Source organism: Cupressus sempervirens, chromosome 3, assembly GCF_028749045.1.
Source record: "Cupressus sempervirens isolate cs-2001-9-10 chromosome 3, ASM2874904v1, whole genome shotgun sequence".
Classification (NCBI taxonomy): Eukaryota; Viridiplantae; Streptophyta; class Pinopsida; order Cupressales; family Cupressaceae; genus Cupressus; species Cupressus sempervirens.
Genome location: NC_143120.1, coordinates 1,057,287,979 through 1,057,298,287, shown reverse-complemented (window position 1 = coordinate 1,057,298,287; position 10,309 = coordinate 1,057,287,979).

The following is a 10,309-nucleotide window of genomic DNA, read 5'->3' as shown; positions in this document are numbered from 1 at the left end:
AGTCAATTTGCTGACATGCTCTATTCTGCACTGTAAGGTATCTGCATCAATATTTCTTCCATAACTTGAACTCAGTTGATTGTACGGACATGTGCACTGATATGCATCATCAAGATGATTTATGCATTTAGGGTTAACTATGCAAGAGAATATTCCAAGGGAATATTCCACCATCAACAAATCTTGTCATGTTGTTGTAACACTGTCTAATACTTAGACAATTTTCCTTCACAAATAATCATGACTAAACTACAAAACAAATGTTGCCATAAATGACAACCACATATCTCACCTTATTTGATTGATTGGTCATATTGCCAACAGAAACAACAATTGACTTGAAAAAATAGAAAACTATCTACGTGCCCAAAGGGCTAACCCTCAAGGTCAATTAAAATAAAATATATATAGCCACGTAAGGCTTCTAAATTAGTTTTTAAAACTAACTCCTTAAGGAGTTATCAATTGTTTAAACAAAACCAAGTTTCAAACTAAAGAAACAAGAAATTTAGGCATGTGGCCTCTCAGTCATCTTCTAAGCTCTAGCTATGTTGCATACATCATCATGTGCATCTTGGGAGTTAGAGAAACCACCACCAGCTTCTTTCCAAGCCTTATATGTTGTACGGAAATTGATTTGTTCTTGTTGCTGCAGGATGCCAAGTTGCTCTAGTCAAAGTTTCTACATCTTCATGATCCTATAGATATGGTCGAGCTTTTTATCATATGCCTCTAAATGATATGTGCATATGATCATCATGGAATCCACTATGGCTATGATGGTTAAGTCTTTAACAGAGACCTCGCTCAATTCTTTTAGCAATTTCACCTTAGAGAAGAAAGTTGTCTCCACTTCCTTCGGGGATTTCTGATTTTGGTCCTTGTTATCCATGATTTTAGCTTCAATGCACTTGATGTTAGCTATTAGGATCTCCTTCAAACACCCCACTTCCTTTAGCAGCTCAGAGCATTCCTCCAATCCTTGTTCAATCACTATATTTCTCCATTCTAAGTTAGCTCTGGCAATGAAAAGAAAATCAACATCAAATTTTACCTCTGAATTTTCAGCCAGGAACTTGTTTGTTCCATATTCTTGAACCACCAAAATGTCAATGATGTATTCATCCCACTTGATTTTCTCATAGTCCTAGGAATTCATTTATGATTCTAGAGTGGTCACCAACTTGTTAGCTCCCACATTAGTGTTAGTAAAGTGGGAGAAATAACTGGTTTCCTAGGTATGAACTACATTCAACCATTCACTATAGACTTGAGAAATAGAGCGATCTCTCTTAACCTGTTCAATAAAACTTTTATTAAGGGGAGAAGTGACATCAATGGCAAAAATAGCAGTTGGCAGAGCCTCTATATTTGGATTTTAAATCTGATGAATATATTATGCCATCTTTCGCAAGGACTATTTTAATTCCTATTTGTTTCTTTGATCCTTCCATATGCAGTGAGAAATCCTTGAATTTCCAGCAATCCATATTTTCATATCTAATGCTTTGGAAGCAAGACCAAGGGTTGTTTTCTCTATTGTATAATCTTGGGGAAGCACATCATCTATACTCTTGTCAGCCATTGGCTTCATCACTTCAGTTATCCATTTCCCTATATTCCCATCAACATTTAGCACGGTCTCAATCTTTGTTTTCTTAGTTTTGGGAGTCTTTCTAAGACACTTACCATATCACCTACTGGAAGCATTGCTAGAACTATACTCCTTTTCTTACTCATAGACAGGTCAAATGAATTAGGAATGGATAGATTTTCCTTAGGAGGAGGGGTTTGTAGAACATGGGATGAACTGAGCACCATTGACCTTAAAGTATTGGCTCCCTAAATCACTTGTTGATTCCCTTGCTCCATTTCACCACTTAGGATTTCAACAGAAGGTTCTTCTCTTAAATCAAGATCAATCGTAACTAACTTATCACAAGTTTCTTTTGAAATGCTTGGTTATTCTTGCTTCTTTCTGCTACAAGAGTGAGTCCACTTGATAGAAGGAGAGAGTTCAAATGAACTTTGAACAAGGAAAAGGAACAACTTCATTAGTATTAGGAACGACCATGGGTGAATTGGGAATAGCATGAACTTCTTGAACACCATGAGTCGTTGATTTTGACTACCTTTTGTTTAAGAGCCATTATTCTATTTTCGTTAGGACAAGAAAGCTTCTAGCACGTAGGTCATCTTCTTCTCATATGCTCTAGTCGATTGTTGGTAAATGGAAAGCCTCCACTTGTTCAATATAAGCTGAGTTAATAGTTTCTTCATTTTCTTCTTCAACTCCTCCAGAGGTATCTAGAGAAATATTAAAATCTTTGATATGGGCTAGTGACAATCTAGACCACAACCTTCTCCTAACCTCAAAATCATCCTAACAGTTAGCCTAAAAGTTTTCTAGATGAGAGACATGAAGAGCAGATGAATCTAGGTCAGAATATCTTAGGGAAAATTCTTGGCTATCAAAGTTAGGTCTAGCGGAATAGGTCAATAGGTTCATGGATTTAATTTCATCTTTTAGCTTCAAAGCATCTTGAATTGTCTTGCACCTATAATGTTCGAATTCAATTGGGAATGTGTAGCCAGAGAATTTTCGAGATTTACAACTCATTCCTACTTTAGCCAATTGTCTACACATTTCGATCAATACAAAATGGTCCAAGTAGTGTCAAGGCAGTCTTAGGGGTTTTTCTTCATATCCTCCAACTCTTAGATAAGTGAACTTTGGGAATTCAGTAAAGAAACTGCCATAAATGTCAATCAATTGAGCAGCTTCCTATGTTATCCTTGTGTTCTCTTTCTCGTGAAGCTTGAACACCAGTTTAGCTAAGAAGGTATCTTGAACTGTTCTGAAACCCTTCGAGTTCTTGCTCTTTTGCAAAAGGGGATAGTATTCATAAATTGGCATGCGTTGATTCCAATCCAGGTGAGATAAGCCCTTCCATTCTCTACCACAAGACAAATTATAAAACAAATAGGAAGACATATAAAAGCTAGAAGTTCCAAAAACTTGAGAAAGTTCCTCTTGAAGCCTAGTTGCTACAATATCCACCCAGTCAATAAATCTATCTTCTCCCAAAATAGTTTGAATGAAAAAGTACATCCAATTCTCCCAATGAAAGGCATGGGGATTCCCTTTCACTCTATTCAATAGTGTGATGACATCTTTAATCTTAGGAATTGTGTACTCTCTAGTTAATGGACATGGAAGGTGAGAACCTCGTCTCTTAGATTTGAAAAGCCAACATTTAGCAATTGTATTATTAAAATCATTGACATCTATAAAGAACTATGTGTACAAAGAGTTGATAGTCAAATCCTCACAGACCTCATGTGGAGGGATCTTCAACGCACCCCTTACAGCAACTCAATTGATATACACCAAGACCTCACCATTAAAGGCATAGGTACACTTTTCAGTTGCATCATACCTATCTTTGCATGCTAGGACTAATTCTGGGAAAGAAAACACTTCGGGGAAGGCAGACGCTTGTAACAACCCACTCTTTGAAACCTTCTGGGATATAGGCCTGGGCTTTGGGCTTGAAAATCTGGCTAACAACTTACCCATGTCTTCCTTTGCAAGGAATGTGCTCTCAATATCAAGCAAGACACTACTTATGACATACTCCTTTACCTTATCAAGTAATTTAGGACAAAACACAACCATAGCAGGAAGGGTTAACCAGAACACAACAAGATTGAAAGAATTCATAGCCCTTACAATAATGTAGGAAAAGAAATAACACCTGACAAGGAAGGGCAAGAAACTCACCATGCTGGATGCATGTAAGCTTTGCTGAAAGAAATCCTTAAGCTACCTTTGTGTATCTCCAGACAAGACAAGAAAAATCCTTTCTTAAAACAACAATGGCAAAAGGAATGAAAGTGGGGTAACTTCTTTTAAAACATAAGACCTGGATCAAAAGCATGCAAATGGCTGACAAGACAGGTGAAGAGACTAGTACTTTCCATCATTAAAGGTTCATTTGGACTTCACACGTACCAAAACATGTCTTGCCATTATTGTCATTAAATCCCAACTAATACATATCTTTCCTATAGATCTCAATAAAAAAAAGTTATTCTTTGTACCGCCACTTGCTTGGACACGTGCCCCTAATGATATAAACTTTTTTGACCAAGTGAACATGAATGTTTGAACTACTAGAATAGTTCAAGGTTCAAGTTCAAAAGTCAAGAAATGTTTGAAACTATGCTCTTAAGACAACCAAATTTAGAAATACGAGTGAACCTCTGAACTCTGAACAAAAAGTTCATTGTTCAACTTTGACAATGAGCAAAAGTATCCGTGAGAACAAATGACTCTTCAAAACTTGCACTGACCTGATAGAAGAAGACTTGCAAACTTATGAACATTGAACCTTGAACAAGGTGTTCAATGTTCAAGTTCAAGTGTTTGTTAGACCGAAAACATGAAATTAAAGAGCACCGTACTAGCCAGTGTTTAAATTGAAGATTTCAATCGGAGACCCTTTCCTAAGAAACAAGCTAAAAACTACCATGATCATGAATAAATATAGGTGAACAATTCATTCATGGGTAACACTAACTATTGTTGTGTTAAAAACTATCTAACATAATAAAAAAAATACAAATCAATGTATATAAAACTAACTACAACAACACATAAACATAAAATTGAGTAAGATACAATAAAAAATAACTAAACTTTCATTAGAAACAACTAAACATCATTAAAATTAACTAAATATTCATTAAAAATAATTAAATATTCATAAACAACACAAAAACAAAGAAAATAAAGAGGTAAAAAATGGTAGATGGAGATGCTGATGCAAGCTATGATGTCACAAACTTTGCCCTAAGCCCCCTAGTCCACCAACTCGTACAAGCAAGAATGAGACAAAAAGGGTAAAAAAATGAATTTAAACTTTTCCAACGGCTTTACGTGCCATGTCGGAATGAAGCCCCTAGAGACCTTCATTCGAAGGTCAAGCTTTATTCGAAGCCTCTAAACATGAATGTCCCCACTTTATGTTTGATTTTTTCGTCGTGATGGAAAGTGGGAACCATTATTATGATCCTACCCTCTAACAAGCTTCAATCTAATCCAAACTAATCCATATTATATGTATACATGAAGTAACCATAGATTAATCAATCATAGGAAAACCTTATACATGTGTATTGACCATAGATTAATCTTGAGGAGACCTTATTTCCTTTCCAAAAATATAAATGCCTGCCATTGCAACATAGGAGGTCCCCAACTAAGGAGACAATAATTGGTGCCTTCCACCACATGGCCGACCATTGTGTAGTGGAAGCAAGACAGTAATGGGGGATGGGCCCAAGCTTTGGATGATGGATCCAACAAGTTAGTGAGAATTTCTTATTCAGATCTCTACAGCAATATACCAAGATCTATCCCACTTTGAGAGCCTTTGGAAATTGTGCCTTTCGGATTGAATAACGTCAAAGGCTATAATCATTCAAACAAGAAGCATATTTGAAAAAAAGACCAAGTATTCAGAAAATGAAAATCATAGCCATAGAATCTAATCTGTAAAACAAAAATACTGAGCTAATGCTGTATTATTATTATTATTATTATTAGAATTCAGGATCTCTTTTGGTGAATATACAATATCCATTGATGTCGTATCTTACTCGTCGCGACTTGCAGACATGGCCGTCCTCAAGATTTTGATAATTGTAAAGAATATATTCGTATCTTCAACACATCAATTCATTTTGATAAATTTGCCTTTTGAAACTATTGTCTCTTTCTCCCATCTATCGCCTTTGATGTAGATTCCCATGTTGTTCTTATGGATGTTTACAATACCTTTTTTTAACATACACATTGAATTTTTTAAATTATATGCTTCCCATCAATCATGGGTCCAAATCATTCTAACTTTGGAACACTAACATTTAATCCAAAATTGATAATACTTTATGCTTTTGTATGAATATATCCTTGGTTGGGTGTAGTTGTACTATGAATAATCTTTCTAACAATGTAGCCATGTGAATAATCTTTGTGAAAAATAGTAATTCTTGTGAGTGTACAATGAGCTTTCTTTTGCAAAAAATTGTAATAGTGAGAAGCATGAGGTATCCATGTGAAAATTTTGACTACTTTATATAAAAGTTCTATTGGTTTATATAAATCTATCTATGATCATCATGATTCTTGTGAATTCTTAAAAGTATGTATATCAATCAAGATCTTGTGTCGTCTGATTTATATCTTGATTGTAATCTTTATAAATTATTGATCATGAATTTATTTCTAATAATAAAGTTGTGAATTATTGTTCATATATTTATTTCTAATGATCAAAGATTCTTGTAAGTTGTTTATAAAATGTGATCACATGATATTAGATTTTATGAACTACTACTCATAAAATATAGTTCAATATATTTAAAAGAAATTGATTCTTCTAAACTACTACTTATTAAATATAGGTCAATGAATATGAATGATCATAAGATAATGATTGCTCTAAACCACTACTCACAAAATATGGATCAACAAGTTTGACCCAAAATTAAAAAGTTGGATCTTATAAATGAGATATACTTGTGAACCAGCATTCATAAAATAAGGATTTTGATTTAAAATTAGAACAATTGAATTTTATTAAATCATCATTTGAACTATATAATATAATAATTTTAATTCTTGAAATAATTTATAACCTAAAATGAATATGAAGATAAATCCAATAGTTAAAAGAAGATAACCTTTTATACATATTATATTAATATCAAGTATACCTTTGTATACTTCCATAAATAAAAAGAAATGCTAATAGATTTGGTTATATTTCAATAATATGAAAAAGAATGCCCATTCTTCAATATAAGGAATAATCTTTCTAAAATATCAAAGAAGAATGTCTATTCCTTGATTATAAGGAATAATCTTTCTAAAATGTAGCAATGTGAATAATCTATGTGAGTGTACAATGGCATTTTTGTTAAAATGGTAATAGTGAGAAGCATAGGGAAATTTTGACTCATTTTATACAAAAGTTCTTTTGGTTCATATTTATGAGTCATGATTTTAATGAATCTATTTCTTATGATCATTATTTTTATAAATTTGTCTTTATTGAATACTATCCATAAATCTAATCTCTCTATTTAATAATTGTAACTTCTATGAAATATTGATTATAAATTCATTTCAATTAATCTAGATTCTTGAAAATTCTAATTTATCTATATAATTGTAAGTCTTGTAAATTATTATTAATAAATTTATTTCTATTAATCAAGATTCTAGTAAACTTGATTGTAATTCTAGTAAATTATTGTTCGTGAATTTATTTATAATAATAAAGTTGTGAATAATTATTCATATATTTATCTCTAATAATAATCTTGTAAATTAATATTTTGATATTTATTTCTAATAATCAAAGTTCTTGTAAACTAAAGTTTATAAAATATGATCACATAAGTTGGATTTTATGAAATACAATTCATAAAATATAGATTAATAAATTTAGAAGAGATTGAAAGAGATTGATGCTTGTCAACTACTACTTATTAAATATGGATCAATGAATTTGAATGATCATAAGATAATGATTGTTCTAAACCATCACTCACAAAAAAAAAGGATCAACAAGTTTGACTCAAAATTAAAAAGTTGAATCTTATAAATGAAAGATCTTTATGAACTAACACTCATAAACTATATATTTTGATACAAAATTAGAATAATTAAATTATAATAAAACATCAATCAAACTGTATGATATAATAATTTTAATTGTTGAAATAATCTATAACTTAAAATGAAATTGAGGTAAACCCAATAATAAGACCAATATAACATTTATACATATTATATTGATGTCAAATATAACTTTCTATATTTCTATTTATAAGAATGTTTGTGCTTCAATTATAAAAAAAAATGGATTGATCCTTGTCATGTTTGACCTACATATAGAAAGAGTATCTATAAGATCAAACTACTTATTGCCAAAGAACGTCAGCATTTGCATCCGAGTTAAAAAATGAATTTGGAGATCTACCAGTTTTGTTTCAAATAGTGAACTTAAAATAACTCTTTAACTTTTCACCAGCATTCACTAATTTAGTTTTTATAATTTCTTGCCATGTTCTCAAGTTGGATGTAATGATTTTAAAAGGGTCATAATTAAGAAATAGTAAGATAGATTTTTGGGAGAATTGTAGAGGAGATATGAGGATTCAATTTTTCAATTATAAAGAAGTTGGAGGAGGAATAATGAAAAAATCATTAATTCAATTCTTGAGTTCTTTGTATAAGTTTTTTTTTCCCCTAAAATTAATGTAATCATGTTTTGTGAATTTGACTACATCACTAATTTCTCTTAGGCAAGTGCTCTACTGAGGATATCATTAGATAATATTAAGTTTTCTTAAAAGAAATAAGCTCTAACTTCTCATAGTCAAGTGCTCTAGTGAGGATATCATTGGCTAATATGAAGTTGCTTTACAAGAAATAAGTTTTAAGTCATTGTATTGATGTCACCAATAGACCTACGTTACCTTTTTGACTGAAGTAAATCAATTGCCTTGATAGGTACTAAAGTTTGTATGGGATGAGTTTGTTGCTTTCATAGATATCTCAAAAAGTCATTTGGAATTGAGCACATGCTACTTTGATAGGTCTCAAATTGTTGTTTGGATTTGTATGTTGTCGGACTTGTTTTGTTCATTTTTTCAAAGAGACAAGTTAAACTATTTTTGTTCTTGGCTACCAATTTCATTAGGCTAGGAAAAAACATATAATGTATCCTTGAATATGGTGACTCAAGTTCTTTCATTGGCCTTCCCTCATCATAGTGAATTTAAAATCTCCAAATAGCAATTCAAATGCTTAACATCTACACTATTGTAATGTGTAATAATTAGAAGAAAAAAATGACAGATTCTATATGAATCGATACCCATGGCTAGTAGTCCTCCATCAATTTTCTATTACAATTGTATTTCAGTCATTCACATATGTTACTCAACACACTAGCATCAAACTAATTATAGCATATCACTTGTAATAGACATTGACAATAATTAAGTTAGATTGAGACATAATTAGGAGAAACATATACACATCAACAATCCACTAGTAGTATTTGTCACAACATGTTACAAGGCATCATCAAATGTGTCACAACATCAAGTGTAATCATAGGCATTGACAATAATTAAGTTAGATTGAGACATAATTAGGAGAAACATATACACATCAACAATCCACTAGTAGTATTTGTCACAACATGTTACAAGGCATCATCAAATGTGCCACAACATCAAGTGTAATCATCACATGTGCATCCAAAACACTAGGGTACTACTACAAATCATAAGGTGTTGACAAGTCATCTACAACATCTATAATGTAATTGCACTAGAAACGTACTTAAAAATGACAAACTTTATACTACATCATAATGTCATACAAGATAAAATTGATACTTTTGAATGAGCAATGATTGGATGAAATCAACTATCATTTAGCTTTGGTTATCAAAAGATTATAAATATGTGCAAGTCTTTGGAATTTGTTACTTTTATTCATATTGCTACGAAGTGGAACGAAGTAGCAGTGTTTGGCCAAATGGGCCTTCTAACCAAATGCAAGGTTAGGATATTGTGGATAGGGGACAATTGTCTTTGAAATTGTCTCGCATGGTTGATCAATAAGGGGATAAAGACAGGGCTGTGTAGTGCTCTTCTCTATTGGGCGAGTGACCCTACTTGCTATGTAATTCTTTGCGTTGAATAATTGTTTACCCCTCTTCTAGTTTAGAATTGACAAATTTGAAGACCTTAGCTACCCCCAAGAGTGGGTTGGTAGTATGCATTGCCCTTTATTAGATAAGATGAAACTCAAAGAGCAACAACTCTTTGATAGTGAAATTTTTTGGAGTCAACTAAAGTTTGTGATTCTTGGATTCATCTTCAAATTAACAATCTTTCTCATGGCTCTTCACCCTTCAACAAGGGAAGCTAATTGTCCTCTTCTATTTTTTCTAGTGAAAATGCAAATCCTATTAAGAAGCAAGCCTTATTCAAATAGGCATTATGATGCTAGATCAAAATTAAGCTCTTTGATATAAATTTTTGGATTCAAACTATGTACAACCCAATTCTTTTGTGCCATGTTCTCATATAGTAGATTGATTTATCCTTTTTGTATCTTCATGTTTCTTGTTGATCTTAGATGTTTACTTCTTTCTAAAAGACTTACTCTCCCAATCATTACTCTAACTAATAGCATTTACTAAATTTTTATTTATTT